Source organism: Geotrypetes seraphini, chromosome 2, assembly GCF_902459505.1.
Source record: "Geotrypetes seraphini chromosome 2, aGeoSer1.1, whole genome shotgun sequence".
NCBI lineage: Eukaryota > Metazoa > Chordata > Amphibia > Gymnophiona > Dermophiidae > Geotrypetes > Geotrypetes seraphini.
Window position 1 is genome coordinate 520,488,087 of NC_047085.1, and position 23,219 is coordinate 520,511,305.

General features: G+C 47.4%; 1 pseudogene; it reads right to left on the reverse strand.

Moving 5' to 3' along the window:
* The window catches only part of LOC117354670, a 273,540-nt pseudogene that overhangs the window by 125,092 nt on the left and 125,229 nt on the right, over positions 1 to 23,219 (reverse strand).

Below are 23,219 nucleotides of genomic sequence, written 5' to 3' on the forward strand. Positions count from 1 at the left end.
AATCGCGGGTCTCTGGTGTTCCGCGGCTCCCTAGCAACAGGGCGAATTTGGACTCGGGGCCCGGGAGCTCAGGCGGCGTGTGTCTGCCGCGGCTCAATGCATCCCGTGACCCCCCGTGGTGCAGTGGTTAAAGCTACAGCCTCAGCACCCTGAGGTTGTGGGTTCAAACCCACACTGCTCCTTGTGACCTTGGGCAAGTCACTTAATCCCTCCGTTGCCCCAGGTACATTAGATAGATTGTGAGCCCACCAGAACAGACAGGAAAAAATGCTCATGTACCTGAATAAATTTATGTAAACCATTCTGAGCTCCCTTGGGAGAACGGTATAGAAAATTGAATGAATGAATAAATAAATAATATTGGAGTAGCAAGCTGGTCTCTGGAGTACCCTGGTGGGCAGTGCAGTGAACCAAGGCCCATTGCCCACTCTAACTGGTACACTTGTGGTAGAACATGCGAGTCCACCAAAATGCTACTGTAATTCCATATAGATGACACCTGTAGTAATAAGGGCTATAGGGGTGGTAGACAGGTGGGTACAGTAGGTTTTGGTGGGTTGGAGGGCTCAGCATACAATGTTAAAGGGGTTATGGTGAGATGTGTACCTGCCACCCTTTATGTGAAGTTCACAGAAGTGCCCCCTAAGGTATCCCACTACTCTGTTGGCATGTCTTTGTGGCCAACTGCTGGCCCTTCCTACGTCTAAATGGCTTGTTTTATGCCTCTTTCATTTAGACATCTTGTTGGTCAAAAATGGCCCAAAAGATGGAGCACTGAGGGCGAAAGACGTCTAGCGGGTCATTAAAAAATAAAAAAGTCTTGCAGTTTTGAAAATGGACATTTGTCCTCCCAAGTTTTGGATACACTTCTCAAGACGTCCAAAGACGAACTTGGACGTCCTATCGAAAATGCCCCTCTTTATCTGTTTTTTGAGATACGAAGACCAGAATTGAACACATTACTCAAGGTCAGGTCAAACCATGAAGCGATACAGAGGCATAATAATATTCTTCGTCTTAACTACCATCCTTTTTCGAATAATTCATATCATCTTGTTAGCTTTTATGGCTGCTGCTACTGCATATTGGGCAAAAGATTTCAGCATATTGTCCACAATGATACCCAGATCTTTTTTATGAGTGCTGATCCCCAAGATGGACCCTAGCATCCAGTAACTATGATTTGGATTATTCTTCCCAATGTGCACGCAGAGAATAGTTGAGCTCTGGAACGTGTTGCCAGAGCTTGTGATAAAAGCAGACAACGTAGCTGGTTTTAAGAAAGGTTTGGACAAATTCCTGGTGGAAGCCTCTGCTTGCCCTAGTTCGGTAGCATGGAATGTTGCTACTCTTTGGGTTTTGGCCAGGTACTAGTGACCTAGATTGGCCACCATGAGAACGGGCTATTGGGCTTGATGGACCATTGGTCTGACCCAAAAAGGCTAGTCTTATGTTCTGTGCATCACTTTGCATTTGTTCACAATATATTTCATCTGCCATTTAAGTCCATAATCTGTTATTGAGAAAGACATGGGGGAAGCCACTGCTTGCCCTGGATCGGAAGCATGGAATGTTGATACTCTTTGGGATTCTAGAATCTTGTTACTCTCTAGGATTCCGGAATCTTGCTATTCTTTGAGATTCTGTATGGAATGTTGCTACTCTCTGGGTTTTGGCCAGGTACTAGTGACCTGGATTGGCCACCGTGAGAACAGGCTAATGGGCTTGATGGACCTCTTTACATTCTCCCGCCTAGCCTCTATCATACCGCTTCGCTTTCTGGGGAAGATGCCAGTGCCTCCGGTGTTGGCTGCCCCAGAGGAGAGCACTGGGGATGTGGGGTCAGCAGTCTTCCACTTCTCTCTCCATAGAATGCACTTCCATAAGGACCACGAGTTCTTTGAAGTAGAGAAGGCTATGTCCCGAGTCAGTCTCCACTTACTAGTATCCTCATCAAGAGGCTTTAGTGTAGAAAATTAGTGGGTATGAGAGGCTGGGACTCAAATCTTGAATTTGTACTCAGATATCCCTCTTGTTTTGAGGCTCTGGACTCAAATGTTGGTTCTTAAAGGCAGCTCGATAAAGTATTTAGGTGGAGAGAGCTTAAAGGCCTAAAAGTTCCAGTATTATTGTATTGTTTCAAAAGTAATCCTGAAAGCTTTTATCACTAGCCATTGCTTATACATATGACAGTATATCATCTCTGCCCATCTACTTTGTTGACTTTCTTTTACCTAATTGTAATAGGTTAATATAGTACTCCCTTTCTACCTAGGTAACTCGTATTGTGAATGTGTGAATGTATTTCTGGAGTCCCTCTATGACATGGGTCTCAAAGAAATCCTGAAAACCCGACTGGATTGCGGCCCTCAAGGAGGGACTTTGAGATCCCTGCTCTATGAGTTCAACTTTTCTTCCTTTCTCCTCCGCCCCCATTGGCAACATGTCTCCCTCTCTCTCTCTCTCATTCCCTCCCCTGCTGCAAAGGTTGGAGGTCTCAAAATGTTAGCAGAAGGAAGATAGAGAGAGGGAGATACCTGAAACAAAGGGGAGGCAGAAAAGAGGGGGGGCAGATGTTGGACTTGGGGATGTATAGAGGGAAGAGAGAGATACTGTAGAGAGGTGGAAAGATTCTGGACCAAGGAGGGAGGGAGGGAGGGAGGAAGGAGAGCGAGGGAGAGGAAGAGAAAGATCTGGAAGAAAGGAGAACAAATGCTAGACATTGTGGGGAGAGGGGGGGTTGTAAGCAGAAGAAAGACAGAGAGAGAGGCCTGGACCAAAGTGGAAAGACAGGATGCAGATGCTGGACTATGGGATGTGTAGACAGAATAGACAGAGGGGGAGAGTCCCTGAGGAAGAACAGAGAGATGCAAGATCTTAACAGAGCAAGGAGAGCGAGAGAAACATGTTGCCAATAGGGGTGGAGGAGAGAGGAAGAAATGTTGGACTTATGGAGAGACAGAGAGAGATGTTGTTTGGGGAAGGGAATAAGGTCTGGAGGAGAGGAAGCATGCAGGAGGCAGAAAGAAAGAAATGTTGGATGCACAGTCAGAAGGAAGTCCAACCAGAAACTGATTAAATCACCAGACAACAAAGGTAGAAAAAATTATTTTATTTTCAATTTATTGATTGAAATGTGTCAGTTTTGAGAATTTATAATCTGCTGTCTATATTTTGCACTAAATTTGTCTACATGAAAAATGAATGGAAGAACTTACATTACAATTAGAACTATTATACTGGGGGTGGGGTCAGGGGCGGAGCTTGGGCTGGGGTACTTGGTTGATATTTGTTAGACTTAGGGTGTACTTAGCTTGAAGAAGTTGAGAAACACTGGTCTAGGTGACTATGGAGTTCACTCAGTTAGGACCCCTTTTACAAACCCATGGCAAATGCACTACATAGTCCATTCAATTCCTATGGGCTTCAGTGCATTTGCTGTGGCAGAATTGCTATCGCAGGATGCAAAGCATTAACTGATTCAACATGAGTTTGAAGGTTGAATACCACTCTCTCAAATACAGTAGTTTTGAAAGAAATGGAAGATTTGATACTGGCCAGTAGTTATTTGGAATAAGAGGATCTGCATTACATTTTTTCAAGGGTGGCTTAAATGCTTCTGGAACACTGCCTAAGTGTCAAACCTTATAAAAGGAAGTCATATTGAGCATTGGAAAATAATTAATAATAATTAACTAATACAAATAGTGCACATTTAATTTTCCCCACCACCAAATTTCCCTGTCCTGCCCCACCCCACCCAGCTACTTTTTCGTGCCACCCGGCTGGAAACAATGGCCTCAAGTTTCTGTTCTCAGACCTGTTCTTTTTAACATTTTTATAAACGATATTGCTAAAGGGTTGTCGGGTAAGATTTGCCTCTTTGCGGATAACAAAATTTGCAATAGATTAGACATGCTGGATGGTGTGAATAACATAAAGAAAGACCTGGCAAAGCTTGAAGAATGGTCTGAAATTTAGCAGGTAAAATGTAATGCCAAGAAATGCAAGGTCATGCATTTGGGCTGCAAACACCCGAGGGAATGGTACAGATTAGGTGGTGAAGAACTTATGTGCACGACAGAAGAGCGGGATTTGGGTGTGATTGTATATGATGATCTTAAGGTGGCCAAACAGGTTGAAAAGGTGACGGCGACAGCTAGAAGGATGCTAGGTTGCATAGGGAGAGGTATGGCCAGTAGGAAAAAGGAGGTATTGATGCCCCTGTATAAGACTTTGGTGAGACCTTATTTAGAATATTGTGTACAATTCTGGAGGCTGCACCTTCAAAAAGATACAAAAGGATGTAGCACATTCTGAACAAGTATATGGTTTCTCTCCAGTATGAATCCTCTTGTGCTTTCTTAAAGTTGAGGGATCACTATATTTTTTACCACATTCTGGACACGTATATGGTTTTTCTCCAGTATGAATCCTCTCATGTTTCTTGAAATCTGATTGTCGACTAAAGCTTTTACCACATTCTGGACATGTATACGGTTTCTCTCCAGTATGAATCCTCATGTGCATTTTTAAATTTGATTGCCCATAAAAGCTTTTACCACATTCTGTACAGATATACCGTTTCTCTCCAGTATGAATCCTCTCATGTTTTCTTAAACTTGATTGGTGATTAAAACCTTTGCCACATTCTCGACATTTAAATGGTTTCTCACTTTCATGGGTCTTCTTTAGATATTTTAAACCTGGTTGATGATAAAAAGTTTTATCACAATATAAAGATGTAGAATGTTTCCAATTTCAATTATTTTGTGCATTCTTAGATATGATAAAGAAACTTATCTGAGTTTGTATGCATAATTAGTTTTATTCCTGCTTATATTAATTGTTGAATTGTTATGGGTCAGTGAACTTTTTCTATAAAGCTGATAACTGCTACCTAGATTAGTCCCAGATAGTCAATACTGGGCCAGATCCAGGCACCAGCATTAAAAATCTGGTTCATCAGTGATGGCTGGAAGTTATGTGGGTACAGATGGTTTTCAGTGCAGTACCCACATAGCTAACGGGACACAATTACTGTGTTTCCCTGAAAATAAGACCTACCCAGAAAATAAGCCCTACCATGATTTTCGGGGTAGGTCTTAATATAAGCCCTACCCCCAAAAATAAGCCCTAGACATAGGCAGCCGTGTTTTCCCCTGCCGCGCAGCTGAACCGCCGAGCCCCCACTGACTCTCCATCCTTTCCTCCCAACCGATCTCTGCCGACCACGAACATAAATACCTTCCGGCAGAGGAGCGTCGGGCCAGCAGCACCCACAGGCTGCTTCGCAGCCTTCTCACTGGGGCCTTCTGTGTACTGATGACATCATCAGTAACACGGCACACAGAAAGCCCCAGCGAGAAGGCTGCGAAGCAGCCTGTGGGTGCTGCAGGCCCAACGCTCCTCAGCTTGAAGGTATTTATAGTCACGATTGGCAGGGATCGGTTAGGAGAGAAGGATGGAGGGTTAGCGGGGGTTCAGCTGTGCGGAAGGGGCGGGTGCTCAAGGGTTATTCTGTACAAGGGCTGGGAAGGATGGAAACTGGGCAAGGGTTCTGCTGCACGAGGGATGGGAGGGAGCGAAGGATAGAAGCTGGGCAAGGGTTCTGCTGCACAAGGGATGGGAGGGAGTGAAGAATAGAAGCTGGGCAAGGGTTCTGCTGCACAAGGGATGGGAGGGAGCGAAGGATAGAAGCTAGGCAAGGGTTCTGCACGAGGGATGGGAGGGAGCGAAGGATAGAAGCTAGGCAAGGGTTCTGCTGCACGAGGGATGGGAGGGAGCGAAGGATAGAAGCTAGGCAAGGGTTCTGCTGCACGAGGGATGGGAGGGAGCTAAGGATAGAAGCTAGGCAAGGGTTCTGCTGCACGAGGGATGGGAGGGAGCTAAGGACAGAAGCTAGGCAAGGGTTCTGCAGCACGAGGGATGGGAGGGAGCTAAGGACAGAAGCTAGGCAAGGGTTCTGCTGCACGAGGGATGGGAGGGAGCGAAGGATAGAAGCTAGGCAAGGGTTCTGCTGCACGAGGGATGGGAGGGAGCTAAGGACAGAAGCTAGGCAAGGGTTCTGCTGCACGAGGGATGGGAGGGAGCGAAGGATAGAAGCTAGGCAAGGGTTCTGCTGCACGAGGGATGGGAGGGAGCTAAGGATAGAAGCTAGGCAAGGGTTCTGCTGCACGAGGGATGGGAGGGAGCGAAGGATAGAAGCTAGGCAAGGGTTCTGCTGCACGAGTGATGGGAGGGAGCTAAGGATAGAAGCTAGGCAAGGGTTCTGCTGCACGAGGGATGGGAGGGAGCTAAGGACAGAAGCTAGGCAAGGGTTCTGCTGCACGAGGGATGGGAGGGAGCTAAGGACAGAAGCTAGGCAAGGGTTCTGCTGCATGAGGGATGGGAGGGAGCGAAGGATAGAAGCTAGGCAAGGGTTCTGCAGCACAGCGGGATGGGAGGTATGGAGGAATAGAAAGATGCTGCAGAGAGAAGGCACCGAGGGATGGGTGAGAGGGGATGAAAGATGTACATGTGGGGGAAAGCAAAGAGGAAGAATTGGGGTGAAGGAGAGGAAGGGAGAGATGATCATGTATATGAAAATAAGACCTAGTACCTTTTTTGGGCCCCAAATGAATACGACACTGTCTTATTTTCGGGGAAACTCGGTAGCTGTGTCTGGTCGTAAGTTATGTTAACTGCTCTGGGCCTGAAATCAATTACAAGGAACCGGGACAATGACGTCCTCAAACAATAAGAACAAACATATGACCTGCCAGATGAACAAGACCAAACTGATATGACTCACTTCAAGTTATAAATAAGTATCCAAGATAATAAATATGCTCAGAACAACTCGTACAATCCAATGGGAATTCTGATTCCACTTCCTCAAAACGAGTCAGCGGTGTTGGAATTCTTCATCATTCCCCAGAACTGGAAAGTACTCAATATATATTTTTTAAAAAGTTTTTATAAACGTTTTTTCTATGTTTTCTTATGTTATCTCTTTATTATAATTTATATTTTATGACTTCAATATAGCTTAAATGTAGCTTATATAGCTTATATGTAAAAAAGAGTTTAGAAGTCTTTTTTTACATATAAGCTATATAAGCTACATTTAAGCTATATTGAAGTCATAAAATATAAATTATAATAAAGAGAATTTTTTGGAATTTAATAGTCAACATTTATCTGAGCCTGATTTGTTTTGGAACACGACTAAAGTGGTATTGCGAGGGGAATGTATTGCTTACGTTATAGCGAGAAATCGTCGATTATCCCGGGGCATTTTACGTTTGGAGCGCGAATTGGCCACTGCGAAACGACACTATTCGACTAATCCTACTCCGGCGGCGAAAGAGAATTTATTATCTGTAGAGACGACACTTAATTCATATATACATGAACGTACGCTGAAGATGTTATTTTACCAGCGATTTAAATTCCACCGTTACGGGAATCGTTCAGGGAAATTATTAGCCAACCTGACTAAACGCGCGAGAGGCTCCCGCTTTATTTTCGGTTTACGGGACGCTGCCGGGATATTACGACATAAAACGGATAAGATTGCCAACATATTTTCAAATTATTTTCGGGATTTTTATGAACGAAGAGATCGAGAAGGGGGGGGGCCTTTTGAGGGATTATTTGGAGAATTCCGGTCTTCCTCAATTGATTGGGTCGGATGTGGAACTTCTTAATGCCCCCCTGACCTTTAGGGAATTGCAGAGGGCGATACAGCTTCAGAGGAACTATTCTGCCCCTGGACCTGACGGCTTTACAGCCGAATTTTACAAATTGTTATCCTCACAGATTGGTCATCCTTTACGGGATTATTATGTTATCACGGAGGGCAGTTTTCCAGCGGGTGCCAATGAGGCCCTTATCACACTTATTTTAAAGCCAGGTAAGGACTCTACTTCCCCTGAGGCTTATCGCCCCATCTCCCTCCTTAACGTCGATATTAAAATTCTAGCAAAAATTTTGGCGGATAGACTTGCTCTCCTGCTTCCCAGGATTATAGGTCCGGCTCAGGTGGGTTTTGTGAAAGGAAGGCAGGCAGTACATAATGTCCGCCGGGTGCTTCTAGCTATGGCTCATACTCAATCACAGAAGACACCCATGTTGTTGGCCAGCTTAGATGCCGCCCGAGCTTTTGATCAGGTGGACTGGGGTTATTTGTTTGGGGTACTGGATTATTTAGGTATCGAGGGTTGGTATGCTCGAGCGGTTCAAACCTTGTATAACGGACCGATGGCCCGATTGTTAGTTAATGATACCATAACGGAAGCCTTTTCTATTGGCAGGGGCACCCGGCAGGGTTGTCCCTTATCCCCGCTCCTTTTTCTGCTTTATTTGGAGCCGTTTTTACGAACTGTATCTAAAGATCCGGACGTAGTGGGTGTCCCATTTCCATCTCAGACGGTCAAAGTTTTGGCTTTCGCGGATGATTTAATGTTTACATTGACTCAGCCACGGCGTTCTATTACTCATTTACACCATTCTTTAGGAGTTTCATTTTTACTCCGGCTTTGCCCTTAACTATCAAAAATCTACAGTTTTGGCTTTTCCCTCCACTATACAAGATACATGGGTGGGTGATTTCCCCTTTGCTTGGGCCCAGACCTCCATTAAATATCTTGGAGTGTGGTTACCCCGTGATCTTTCCACTTTATATGATTGTAATGTGACATCACTTTTGGGGGACACTTTGCATATGTTTCAAACTTGGCAGGCTTTTCCTTTATCAGTGGCAGGTAGAGTGGCTCTGTACAATACGGTGGTATTTCCAAAATGGCTCTATCGATTTCAAGTTCTCCCCCTTTTATTGTCCCATGCTACTAAGATTCAACTTATAAGAGGGATACAGAGGTTTGTTTGGGGTGACTTTCTCTAGGATGTGCCTACCTAGAGAACGGGGGGGGGGGGGGGGTTATGGTCTTTTGAATATTCAATGGTATGCAATGGCCTGTCAAATGAGGCATATTAATGATTGGTTTAGGGGTACATCTTATTTTTCTGCCACTCCTTTGGAACTATCCTTGGTGGCTCCTTACCATATCAGTTATGTGTTACATGTGGCAGCCCCGGCCCTCCGTCTAGTGGTGGCACGATATCCAACTTTTGCTCCTGCGAGACGGACCTGGCGTTGGTTATGCAAATACCTACACATGTCCCCGAGGATTTCTCCCTTCCTCCCAATTCGGGGGAATGGAGATTTTTTACCGAGTAGTCATTCTGTGTCCTTTCAGCGATGGGCCTCTTTGGGGTTATGTTATATTTTTCAGTTGTACTCAGATGAGGGGCAGATAGCATCTTTTGCTTCCTTACAACATACATTTGGACTTCCTGCAACTGACTTTTTTGCATACTTTCAGGTACGTCATTATATACGATCCTTGCCTGGTAATCATTTGACGACCATCTGTCATGAGACTCTATCTGAAATGTTCAGTTTATCTGCACAACAACTCATTCCACTGCGTTTCCATCATGTGGGCATCCGTGACAGTCAACCTGGGCTGAGGATTTACAATGTACTTTAACTTCTTGTCAGATACAGCAGGTTGTCAAAACTTTGAGAAAATTGTCAACTAATATTCAGCACTTGGTACTGCAATTGAAGTTTATTCTTCGCCTCTACATCTCTCCTATACGAGCTTACAGGATGGGCATTTCTCAGAGTCATCACTGCTCTAAATGTTCTCAAGTGAATGCCTCCTTGGGCCATATGTTTTGGTATTGTCCTGATGTTCTCCAGTTCTGGCATCGATTGGGCTCTTATATTTCAGCTCTTTGGGGTCGGAGGTGGTCCCCGACCCCAAGAGCGCTTTTTGGTTTCTATGATGTTGTATCTCCAAAACCTAAAGGCCTTTCAGCCTTTTTGGCTAGAGCTATATTACTTGGTAAAAAGGATATCCTACTGCAGTGGCTGGCTTGTGAGGCCCCGACTTACAGTCAATGGAAATCATTGATGATCACCCAGGCCTCCTTGGAACGTAGACATTTTCTTGATATTGACTCGAGATCGGGGTGCAGATTCACAGTGATTTGGGAGCGTTTTTGGATGACCCTTACCTCGATGGCTCAAAATAGACTTTTGAACTCATAATAGCAGTTTTATTTCTATTTTGCATTTTCTTCTCACCAGAGATTTTCTGTTGGGGTTTTTGTTGGAAGGTGGGGGGTTGGGAGGGGTATTTTGGATATTGTGCAAACATATCTGTATTCTGTATTGTTTTATTATGGTTGTTGTTGTTTTATGCACGCTGAAAATGAATAAACACATTTAAACATAAATTATAATAAAGAGATAACATAAGAAAACATAGAAAAAACATTTATAAAAACTTTTTAAAAAATATATATTGAGTACTTTCCAGTTCTGGGGAATGATGAAGAATTCCAACACCACTGACTCGTTTTGAGGAAGTGGAATCGGAATTCCCATTGGATTGTACGAGTTGTTTATTATCTAAGATGAACAAGACCACACCACTGCCTGAACTCCCCTCTCTTTACCTCCAACATGCTTTTCAGTCTGTGCCCTGCTCTGCTCTTTTGTTTCCAGAGTCTCCGCCCCCTAAACTATGGCTGCCCTTGTTCCACCTGATTCCCCCCTGTACGTGATACCATGTTAGCCTCACCTTGTACATAGATCCTATGCCTACGGAATCTGTACATTGTTCCTTGATGATAAATTGTTAGCTTTTAATATTGTACCTAGGTCCCCCTGTTATTCTGACACCCTCACAGTTTTTCTGTTAGCTCATTCTCAGAATCTATATTTGTTCTTCTGTTATTTATTTATTTAATTTTTCTTCTTTCCTGTTTTAGCCAAGGAGCTCAGTTACAGAACAATTTAATGATACAAGGTTGTGTCCTAATTCTATACATACTAGGGGTCTAATACCAATAAACATAGAGTTCAGAGGTTAGGTTTGCCATAATTTCCTCACTAGACACACATTAGGGATCTAATACCAGTGTATAGTTCCATTGTACCAGTTTTTTTCTAACGTGATACATATTGGGATCTAGTTTCTTTGCAATCTGTCGGTCATGGGCAGGGAAGTTAGGTGAAGAGGTATATTTTTATTGCTTTCTTAAAGCTGAGGAGTCCTTTAAGGGATCTGATCTGAAGGGGCAGTTGATTCCAGTGATTCAGTATGAAGTGAGAGGAGGAACGTCGTTTTGGTGGTTTGCAGTTGAAGGTGCACAACCAGGAGGCGTATTTCATCCTGGGAGCGGAGGGACCTGTCCGGCACTTACGGAGGAAGCTTTGCCCTCATGTAGTCCAGCGCCAGGTCGTGCAAAGATTTGAATTCTAGCATCAAGCCCTTGAAGAGACAACGTTTGGCCACGGGCAGCCAGTGAGCCGACGATAGAGCCTGGGAGACAGGGTCACAGGCACGGAGGTTTTTTAGAAATCTGATTGCTGCATAAGTTCTTCACCCCCTTAAACCGTATCGTTTCCTTGGGTTTTTGCAGCCCAAATGCATGACCGTGCATTTCTTAGCATTAAATTTGAGCTGCCAAATTTCAGACCATTCTTCAAACTTCGCAAGGTTTTTCTTCATGTTATTCACACCATCCAGGGTGTCTTCTCTTATTGCAGATTTTGGTATTATTAAACCATACCATGTAGTGATCCCTGGATACCAGATGATCACCCACTGTAACATTTCCCCGTTTGTAAGCCCTAAGTCCAGTATGACCCCATCCCACGTGGGTTCCATTACCAACTGCTGGAACAGTTCTCCTTGTAAAGAATCCAGGATCTCCCTATTTCTAGAAGACTCCGCAATAGGGATAGCCCAATCAACATCCGCCATGTTAAAATCACCTATTAGTAAAACTTTCCCTTTTTTAGATATATTCTGAATGTCTACTATTAAATCTCTGTCTTCTTCCTTCTTTATAACTCCTGCAATGTTGTGATTTACACATTAAACTTTCCCTGAACCTCCGTTGCGCTCAAGGTAGTCCTTTATCTCCGAGAACGTTGAGTGCTAATTAGGAGTCATGTTTTGGTGTCTTAGCAGTATGGTTAAGCCAAATTCCCTACTCCTCACAGAAGGGAGAACAATTTATAGAGACAGAAGGAAAGAGGAATGACCTGGTTCAACACCAACCAGTTACGGGGGGAAGGGTCAGATATTTTGGCCCCACCACAGGTGAGCGAACATAAGAACTGCCATCTCCGGATCAGACCTTCGGTCCATCAAGTCCGGCGATCCGCACACGCGGAGGCCCAGCCAGGTGTACACCGGACGTAATTTTAGTCACCCATATCCCTCTATGCCTCTCGTAAGGAGATGTGCATCTAGTTTGCTTTTGAATCCTAGAACGGTGGATTCTACAACAACCTCCTCCCCCTTCCAGGTGTCCACCACTCGTTGCGTGAAGCAGAACTTCCTGATATTTGTCCTGGACTTGTCCCCCCTTAGCTTCAGTCCATGTCCTCTTGTCCGTGTCACTTTGGACATTGTAAATAATTTTTCTTCCTGCTCTATTTTGTCAATTCCTTTCAGTATTTTGAAAGTCTTGATCAGATCCCCTCGCAGTCTCCTCTTCTCAAGGGAGAACAATCCCAGTCTCTTAAGTCGTTCCTCATATTCCAAGTTCTCCATACCTTTTATTTGCTTCGTTGCTCGTCTCTGCACCCTCTCCAGCAGTTTTATATCCTTCTTTAGGTTGGGAGACCAATGTTGGACACAGTATTCCAAGTGTGGTCTGACAATTGCTCTATAAAGCGGCATTATAACTTTCTCCGATCTACTCGCGATTCCTTTCTTTATCATGCCAAGTCTCAATGTTTCTTTCCAGAGAATGCTGTAAATTCTCCAAAAAGCTACTGTAATGCAGGAGCCAAATTATCAGCATTCAGAAGTTTCATTCCAAGATAAAGGTTGAAAAGAGGAGAAACCACGACTGATGCTGGGAGGGGGGGCACAATTTTTAAGGGCCTGACCTGATGTTCTTCCCTCTCTAATATGTTTATTATCATTTGTTATACCGCATCTCCATATTAGTCTCAAAGACTGCTTCCAGGTACAGTGTAATTTTCTGCAGCCAGATTCTGACCATTTGGGCTACTCTGACCCTGGATTTTAGCTCTGCTTCAAGAAACACAGAATGATCTACCTCTGAATTCAAAGGGAGAAAACTTGTAGGACCCACAATATAGTCTTATGGGCCCTCACAGTGTTAGCTGAAGATAGAGGTTAGTACAGAGAGATCCTGATCACACTTGGAAATTTCTGGAGCAAAGGAAGTACAGAAAAATGTCTCGTATTAGTTGAATATTTTAGATACAGATAAAGCAATCCTTACCTAGGGAGATCAGAGTCTCATAATTATCCTTCATCACCTCCCTGTAAAGCTCCTTCTGCTCTTCATCTAAATACTCCCACTCCTCCTGGGAGAAAGAGACAGCGATGTCCTCAAATGTCACCTGCATCTGAAACACAAACCAGAAACACACTCAGGCCCAGATTCTGTATAGGACGGCCCAATACAGAATCAGGCCTACACCAACCCCGATTCTGTAACCGGTGTCCATGTTACAGACGCCGGTTACAGAATCGGGTTAGAGTAGAGTAGAGTAGTCACTTATCGCGGCAAGGGATCTCCCTGACGCGATAAGTATAGTGGCCGCCTGTCCGATTGCCGGCAGGAGGGTGCCCAACCCCTCCTGCCGGAATGCCGCCCCCCCCCCCCCCCCGACACTATGGTTCTCTTTCCCTTCGGTATTCCTATTTCAATTTTAAACTTGATCATATTGTGATCACTGTTTCCCAACGGTTCCACTACCTCCACTTCTTTTGCAGGTCCTCTTAGCCCATTAAGGATTAGATCCAGAGTGGCATTCGCTCTCTTCGGTTCTCTGACAAGCTGCTCCATGAAGCAGTCCTGTATAGCCTCCAGGAATCCGGTCTCCCTAGCGCATTTTGAGTTTCCAAGACTCCAGTTTATCCTGGGATAGTTAAAGTCTCCCATAATAATCGTGTTACCGTTTTTGCATTCTCGTTTCATCTTGGCTTCCATTTCTTCGTCGGTAGCTTTGGTTTGCCCAGGTGGACGATAGTACAGGCCCATATTTATCTCAGGCCCTTTCCTTCCCGGTATTTTAACCCATAGCGATTCCAATTTGTTGGTCGGCGCTGCTGTGTCCACTCTGGTCGAGTGTATGCTTTCTTTTATGTACAGAGCTATTCCTCCTCCTTTCTGACCTGAACTGTCCTCGCGATAGAGTTTGTACCCCGGAAGTGCTATGTCCCATTTTTGTTTCGGAGACCCCAATGATGTCCAGGTTCTTAGTTTTGGCCATGACTTCTAATTCCCCCATTTTGTTCCTTAGGCTCCTCGCATTAGTATATATGCAATTTAAGTCCTGGTATTTTTTTGACTTTGCTTCCTTTCCCTGTGCTTCGATCATTATTTTCTTCTCATGTGCTATAATCCTCTTATCCTCCTCTTCTGGATCAGTCAACTCCTGTATTTTGCCCATTGTTTCTTCCCGGCATTTTTCCCACTTAGTATCTTCACGGGATACCTTCTTCCGAATCGTCGACACTTGGTCGACTGTCGGCTTTCCCCTTCTTCTTAAAGCCTGTTCTATTCCTCTCCTGATGTTGTTTGCTAGAAGTCTAGTTCCCGCCGCGCTCAGGTGCAGTCCATCTCTCCTGAAGAGCTTGCTCTTGCCCCAAAACGTTGTCCAGTTCCTCACAAAGTGGAACCCCTCTTCCTCACACCATCTCCTCATCCATGTATTTATTGATTGTAGTTCCGTCTGCCTCTTCACATCTGCCCTTGGTACTGGTAGGATCTCTGAAAATACAATCTTCTGAGTCCTCATCTTCAACTTCCTTCCCAGAATCTTGAACTGTTCTATCAGTGCACTTCTACTGTAGTCCCTCCTGCTGACATCATTTGTCCCAAAGTGAATCATTACTGTGGTCTCTTCCGTCTCCGCTCCTTCTAGGATCCTTCCAATTTTGTCCACGATGTCCTTTGTTCTCCCTCCTGGGAGGCAGGTCACCAGTCAATCCTCTCTCCCACCTGCTATGTGGTGGTCTACTTGCCTAAAGATTGAGTCTCCCTCTAGGATCGCAGACTTTCCATTCTTCAGTTTTCGCTCCAGTCGTAGGTCTATGTCCTCAGAGTGCTTCGTTGCTTCTTCTTCTTTGTCCTCGGTGTGCTTAGCTGCTTCTTCTGGGCATCGACTAGACCATTCCTCCCTCAAGAAGGGCAGAATCACCAAAGAACACCAAGGAAGGGCAATCAAGGTAAGGAAGCCAACAAATAACAGAGCTAAATAACCAAATACACAAAAACAAAGCAGACAGAGAGCACATACATACATAACAACAGCAGGGAACACTCAAACATTCTGATGCAGCTTCCTCTTCCACCTGGGCGCATGGTGGGGTGGGGTGGGTCAGGGCAGGGGGCCCAGTCTACTTGTGTGCCTAGGGGCCCTCGACAAATTAATCCTGTCCTGACTACTATTAATCACTTTTATAGTTCTGAAAGGCGCATGCATCGCTGTCCATTTTGACATTTCTAGACAATACCTACTCAGAAGAGCTCACAATCTAACTTGGGCAGACAGACATGACATATAGGATTGGAGATACGAAACCCAAGGAAGTGAAGCCGATGCTGGACAGACCTCTCGGTCTATGTCTTCTATATGGCAAGACAGATCGGGATGGACTAGAGTTAGTTTTGCCGGCAACTCTGGAAGCTGGGCAGCAGAGCCAGAGTTAGATTTGTGTATGATCTGAGCCTTGAAAATGACAAGGATGAATCAGGAGCAAGCATGCCATAAGGAGGGTGGACATCTTATAGTGGCACTTGGCAACTAAAATGTAGGAAGATACTGGATTGTTGGTTCAACATTGCCTGGATGGACCACGTAGGTGTTTTATCTGCAAAAACCCCTCCCCCAATATTCCTCCTACTTAGGGTTACCTTTTGGCTCCAGAAAAAGGAGGACGGATTGAATGTTTTACTTCCACTGAAAGCAATGGAAGTAAAGCCCGAATATCCCAATCCATCCTCCTTCTCTGAAGCCATGTGGTAACCCTATGGTCCTATGACTTCATCTTCATAGGGGACTCTTCACCCCTCCCCCTCCAGATGAGAGGAGGATGATCCCTAGTGCCAAGGAAAGCAACTCTGCTTGGGGGGGGGGGGAGGGGGGACTCTGCAGCAGTGCCTCAGAGAGAGAATGACATGAGGTGGTGGGGGAGGGGCATCTCCTACCTGAGCAGAGGCTCCTGCAGGCATCGGCCTCTCTGATTTTGCCGGATTAGCTGAGGGAGAGGCAGAAGCTGAAAATAGAAGTTGCTTACCTGTAACGGTAGTTCTCCTTGGACAGATGGATCTTACAGCCACACAAGTGGGTGACGTCCCCTTGACGGAGCCGACCCGGCAGTCTAAAAGCTGCAAAGCTCAAGAGCTTTGCACATGTGCCAGCCCTCCCCCTACAGGGTCCCACCCCGTACCTATATAAGCCCACCCCCAACCGGCAAAATCCAGTTAGGTAGAAAGCTGGCGGCAACAATAGGGGAGGCTGGGCGGGATTGTGTGGCTGTAAGATCCATCTGTCCAAGGAGAACTACCGTTACAGGTAAGCAACTTCTATTTCTCCCTGGACAGGGATCTTCCAGCCACACAAGTGGGTGCCTCCCGAGCTGAAGGTAACAGAATATCATCATGCTATTATAATAATAATAAGCTCTGTTACCTGAGATGGAGAGGAGGAGGGAGGTTGACGCCTCATATAGCCACTTGCAGGACAGTAGAACCCAGTGATGCATCTGCGCCGGATTCCACATCAAGGCAGTAGTGTTTGGCAAAGGTATGAATCCTGGACCAGGTAGCCGCTCGACAGATCTCTTGGAGAGGAGCGAGGCGAATAGCCCAGGTGGTAGCCATAGCCCGGAGGTCATGAGCCGTGACATGCGGAGGGATCTCCAGAAGAGCAGGACTGGAGGTAGATGCGTAACAGCACGCAATGAGCTGTGTAATCCAAGAGGACAATGTCAGCTTCGTAACAGGTCTAGGAGAGGAAGATGGGCGTATGGAGAGGAACAACTGAGACGGGCGCTGAGGAGTCGCAGTTCATTCCAAATAGATGCGGAGAGCTCTGGCACAGTCCAGCGTGTGGAGTCGTTCGGCCTCCGGCGAAGGGTGAGGTGGTGGATGAAAAGTAGGCAGCACAATGGATTGGCTCAAATGGAATGCTGATACCACCTTGGGCAGGAATTTAGGATGAGTCCTTAACAGTACTTTATCATGAAGAAATTGTGTATAGGGACTATAAAATACCAAGGCATGTAGCTCTCCAATGCGGCGAGCCGAGGTAATAGCAACGAGGAATAGAGTCTTCCAGGTAAGAAATTTGAGTGGTGTAACTGAGAGAGGTTCAAATGGTGGAGCCATGAGAGCCTGCAGCCCAAGATTGAGATCCCAGACCGGTGTAGGAGGTCGTAGGGGAGGATGAAGACGAAGAAGTCCTTTGAAGAAGCGCTTGACCACTGGATGGCGTACCAGAGAGATCGCGTCTACGGGATCATGGTACACTGAGATGGCCACCAGATGTAGGCGAATGGAGTTGTAGGATAGTCCGCAGACCTGCAGAGAGGTAAGGTATCGGAGGACCTGAGCCAAGGGGGAGGTGCTGGGGTGAACCCGACGGGTGGAGCACCAGCTCTGGAAACGTGACCACTTGGCGGCGTAGGAGCGTTGAGTCGCAGGAGCTCTAGAGGCAAGAGGGATGTGTAGGACCTCCGGAGGGAAGGCCGCATCCCCAGTCAGCGTGGGAGCAGTAGCCAGGCTGTCAATCTGAGAGACTTCAGATTGGGATGTAGCAGCTGCCCCTCGTGTTGCGTGAGAAGATCCGGGAACTGCGGGAGAATCCAAGGAGTCTGAGACGCCTGGTTGAGGAGGACGGGGAACCCAGCTGGTCGTGGCCAATACGGTGTGATGAGGATCAGGGAGGCCTTGTCCGTGATGGCCTTTTGAAGGACTTTTCCAATCAGAGGAATCGGAGGAAACGCATAGAGGAGATGCTGAGACCAGTGGAGGAGGAACACGTCTTCTGCCAGACAGGTTGTTTCTCCGTATCTGGAGCAAAATCTGGGACCTGTGGCGTTCGTCTGGGATGCAAATAGATCGACGTGTGGAGTGCCCCATTTTGCAAAAATTTTTCACGTAACTGTGTTCTGAAGTGACTATTCGTGAGGACAGAGTTGCCTGCTGAGTCTGTCTGCGAGCTGGTTGTCCGTGCCAGGAATGTAGACAGCTTGCAGGGTGGAGTGGAGCTGGAGAGCGAGGTTCCAAATGGAGACTGCTTCTCTGGACAGATGAGCGGAGCCCATCCCCCCCTGTTTGTTCACATAGAACCGGGCCACTTGGTTGTCGGTGCGGATTCGTATGACCTGACTGTGTAAGTGGCGCTGGAACACCTGTAGAGCGAGATGAATGGCATGCAGTTCCAGGAAGTTGATGCTGGATCGAGTCAATGCAGGGGACCAGGTGCCCTGCGTGGACCAAGTGACGAGATGGGCGCCCCAGCCTTTCTTGGAGGCGTCCGTCGTGATTGTGACAGTAGGCTGCGGCGGAAGAAACGGAATCCCATGAGATTGGGGATCCACGTGAAACCACCATTGCAAGTCCTGAAGCACTTGGGACGTTAATTGTATTGGCGGGAAAAGAGGTTGAAGGAACTGGTTCCAATGGTTCATGAGAAACCATTGGATTGGTCTCATATTTAAGCGCGCAAACTGCAGCACTTGTACTGTGGCCGCTATGTATCCTAGCCAGATGAGAACCGCCCTGGCTGTGACCCAGAGCCCAGAGTACCAGGGGGACATTAGCTGTTGGATGACGTGTGCTCGTAGCTCCGGAAGGAAAGCCATAGCTTGCTGAGTGTGAAACATTGCCCCGAAGGATTGCTGAGATAGCGATGGGAGGAAATGAGACTGTGGAAATTGAGAAGAAAACCCCAACTGTAGAAGGAGGTTGATGGTTTCGCTCAACGCCTGGCTTGTGAGGCAGGGAGTCATAGCTGAAATAAGCCAGTCGTATAGGTATGGGAAAATAGATAGGCCCTGTTTGCGTAGATGTGCTACGACTGTGATGACACATTTGGAAAAGACCCTTGGTGATGACGATAGGCCAAAAGGGAGAACAGTGTATTGGTAGTGCCTGTTCTGAAACACACACCGGAGGTACTGTCTGTTATGGGAATATGGAGACATGCAGCCTGAAGGCCTATGGACGTGAGCCAAACATCTACTTGGATCAGAGGAGCGATGGCTGAGATCGAGAGTATGCGGGACTTCTCATTCAATATGAATTTGTTTAGGTTCCGCAGGTCTAGAATCGGGCTGACGTCTCCCGACTTCTTCGGAATGAGGAAGTACGGGAATAGAACCCCTGGCCCCATTGGTGTTCGGGGACCGGCTCTACTGCTCGAATGTCCAGCAACCGAGCCAACTCCTTTTGCCACGGACTCAGGTGAGAAGGTTGAACTGAGTGGTGTGCACCATGGAGGAGGAGTCAGGAAACAAAGGCGGTATCCATGTTGGATGATGCGCAAGACCCAGGTGTCCGTGGTTATATCTTGCCCGGCTTGAAGAAAAAGCTTCAACCGACCTCCCACCGGAACAGCTGGAAGAGGAGGGCTGTCAAAAAGGAGGGTTGGGGCTTCTGGCCCATAGGTTGAGCTTGTATTGTTGCCGATAGGGCCGCAACTGCTTTTGCGTATGTGGAGTAAACTATCTAGCAGAAGAAACCGACTTCCTGGGATTGAACTGCCGTTGAGAGGGTAGTTGCTTCTTGAATGGCTGTTTTGAGTGATGCGCTGTATCTTCCTCCAGAGCATCCAGTTTGGTGTAATCCTCTTTAAGTCCTTCAATCAGATCCTTCACCTTGTCTCCAAACAAGTTGTCTCCGAGACAAGGAGCATTTGCCACCTTCGCATGAATATCCACCCCTATTTTAGAGCATTGTAACCATGCCAGTCTGCGGGTGGAAATACCTGTAGCCTGTTCTCCGCATGGCGGTATCAAAGGCATCGTCGGCTGCTCGGATACGGTTCTTGGAGCATTCTTCGAAGTTGGAGAGGACGGCAATAAAAATCTCCTGCGTGGGCACCGGGAAGGTCTCAACCAGGTTTCTCATACCCTCCATGGTAGAATAGAGGCATTGGGTGTAGAAAGACTGATGGATGGTAATTCGCCCAGACAGCATGGAGTATTGGTAAGCTCGTTAACCCCTGGGGTCCTTGATGCACAGCTCGCGGACCAGTTGAGTTGGTGCAAAGTATTTGTAGGATATGAATATCCGCAAGGCAGAACGGACCACCAGAGATTGGTGAGGGAGTTGAGATGCCCAACCCCGTCACTTCCTGGACTATGTAGTTAAGTTCCAAACTGTCGTGACCCGGGACAAGTAGGGCTTGTTCCAGATTGCTGTCCGAGAATCAGCTAGAGTAGCATGAAGGGGCAAGGAGACCACATCTGTAGGGAGAAGAAGACACTTAAGGACCTGAAGTCTCTGTTCCCGGGGGTCCGGCTGGGCCGTGTGGTCAATTGTAAAGAAGACGCCAGCTTGTGGGTAGGAGGTGTCTTCCGGGGGTGATGCCCAATCTCGCTCAGATGGAAAGACCACCTGAGCCCGAGAAGAGAGCAGGGGGTCCGTCAGCGGATCAGGCAAGGGAGAGTGCAAGGAGGAAGTATAGGAGGATTCCAGCTCCGCCGCAATAGAAGAGGTAGTCTGTTGCAAGAGCTGGATCTGCTGGAAAAGTTTGGGAGGAAGCACCTCCTGGGCTGGAGCCGTAGCAGCAGACAAGGCAGGAAGCCCGAGGAGGAGGAGGAACTGGAGGAAATCAGGCTAGGGTTTGATCTCATAACCCCTAAGAGCATAGGCAGCCCCATAACCAGGGAGCCACCTCACTTACCTGCGTATATTTCCTCTGCAGTTTGGGTGGTTGGCAGAAGCAGATAGCCCATGCCGGTCTGGGGAGGCAGAAGGCTGTGCTGTAGGCTCTTTAGCTCGGTGCCGATGGCTGTCTGCAGTCGGTGCCGAGGGCGGGACCAAGAAGGAGCGATCCTGCTGGGATTGGTCAGTGGGATCAGCCACTGAGCCAATAGGCAGCGGGGAAGGAAGAGAGCCAATAGGAAGCGTCCCTGCGTGTGACGTCATCGGGCTCGACGTGACACACGCAGGAGACGTCGGTGCCTGAGCTGGTGTGTGACTCCCAGCTTCGGCACCGTCGGAGGCAGTCCCCCGCGGCTCCGATGCCCCTTGCAAACAGGCGGAGGGGAGAGCGGAGGCCGCGGTAGGGTGTAAGGCAGTCCCTGCGGCTCCGATGCCCCTTGCAAACAGGCGGAGGGGAGAGCGGAGGCCGCATTCGGGAGTTTTGCTTCCTTTGGATGAGGTGCTCGAACTTTGATCGAGCACCTGAGTAACTTCGCGCAGGGAGCGCAGGGAAACCTCCAGTGGAGGGGACTCAGGCAACGGACCCCCTGGAGGCGCGTGGAGCAGCTCCCGAATCCAGGTCTTCTTTAAAATTGTTGATTAGCCGGAATAGAAGTAAATAAAAGTAAATAAAAGTTGAAGCGATAAGAGAACGGGTGGACCCGTTCAGACTACCGAGTCGGGTTGTATCGCGGAAACTTTAAAAAGCACAGTTACTTACCGTAACAGGTGTTATCCAGGGACAGCAGGCAGATATTCTTAACACATGGGTGACGTCACCGACGGAGCCCTCGGTACGGACCTTTTTAACTAGAAGTTTCTAGTTGGCCGCACCGCGCGTGCGCGAGTGCCTTCCCGCCCGACGGAGGAGTGCGTGGTCCCCAGTTAGGATAAGCCAGCTAAGAAGCCAACCCGGGGAGGTGGGTGGGACGTAAGAATATCTGCCTGCTGTCCCTGGATAACACCTGTTACGGTAAGTAACTGTGCTTTATCCCAGGACAAGCAGGCAGCATATTCTTAACACATGGGTGACCTCCAAGCTAACAAAGAGGGAGGTGGGATGGTTGGCCATTAGGAAAATAAATTTTGTAACACAGATTGGCCGAAGTGTCCATCCCGTCTGGAGAACGCATCCAGACAGTAGTGAGTAGTGAACGTGTGAACTGAGGACCAAGTGGCCGCCTTGCAGATTTCCTCGATGGGCGTGGAGCGGAGGAAAGCCACAGAAGCAGCCATAGCTCGGACTCTGTGGGCCGTGACAGTTCCTTCCAGTGAGAGACCGGCCCGAGCGTAGCAGAAAGCAATACAGGCAGCAAGCCAATTTGAAAGTGTCCGTTTGGAGACAGGGCGACCCAAACGGTTGGGGTCGAAAGACAAAAAGAGCTGAGGGGCTGTTCGGTGAGCTCTGGTACGATCAAGATAGTAAGCAAGGGCACGCTTACAATCCAGCGTGTGCAACGCCTGTTCCCCAGGATGCGAGTGAGGCTTAGGGAAGAAGACGGGCAGCACAATGGACTGGTTGAGGTGAAAAGCTGAGACCACCTTGGGAAGGAATTTAGGGTGGGTACGCAGAACAACCTTGTCATGGTGAAAAACAGTGAAAGGTGGGTCGGCAACCAGTGCATGCAGTTCGCTAACCCTCCTGGCAGAGGTGATGGCAATTAGGAAAAGCACCTTCCAGGTAAGAAGCCTGAGAGAAGTTGTGGCAAGAGGCTCAAACGGAGGTTTCATGAGAGCTGAGAGAACCACATTCAGGTCCCAGACGACAGGAGGAGGCTTGAGAGGCGGTTTGATGTTGAAGAGTCCTCTCATGAATCTGGAAACCAGAGGATGAGCCGTGAGGGGTTTTCCGAGAATAGGCTCATGAAACGCAGTGATGGCACTGAGGTGGACTCTGATGGAGGTAGTCTTGAGGCCAGCGTTGGACAGTGAGAGCAAATATTCCAAGACAGTTTCCACCGCTAAGGAGGTGGGTTCTTGATGATGCCGGAGACACCAGGAGGAAAATCTGGTCCACTTCTGATGGTAACATTGGAGAGTGGCCGGTTTCCTGGAAGCGTCCAGAATGAGGCGGACCGGTTGAGATAGATTCTCCGGAGAGGTCAGCCCGAGAGAAACCAAGCTGTCAGGTGGAGCGAAGACAGATTGGGATGTAGCAGAGACTGATGCTGTTGCGTAAGTAGAGTAGGAAACACAGGAAGTAGAATGGGTTCCCTGGAGCTGAGCTGGAG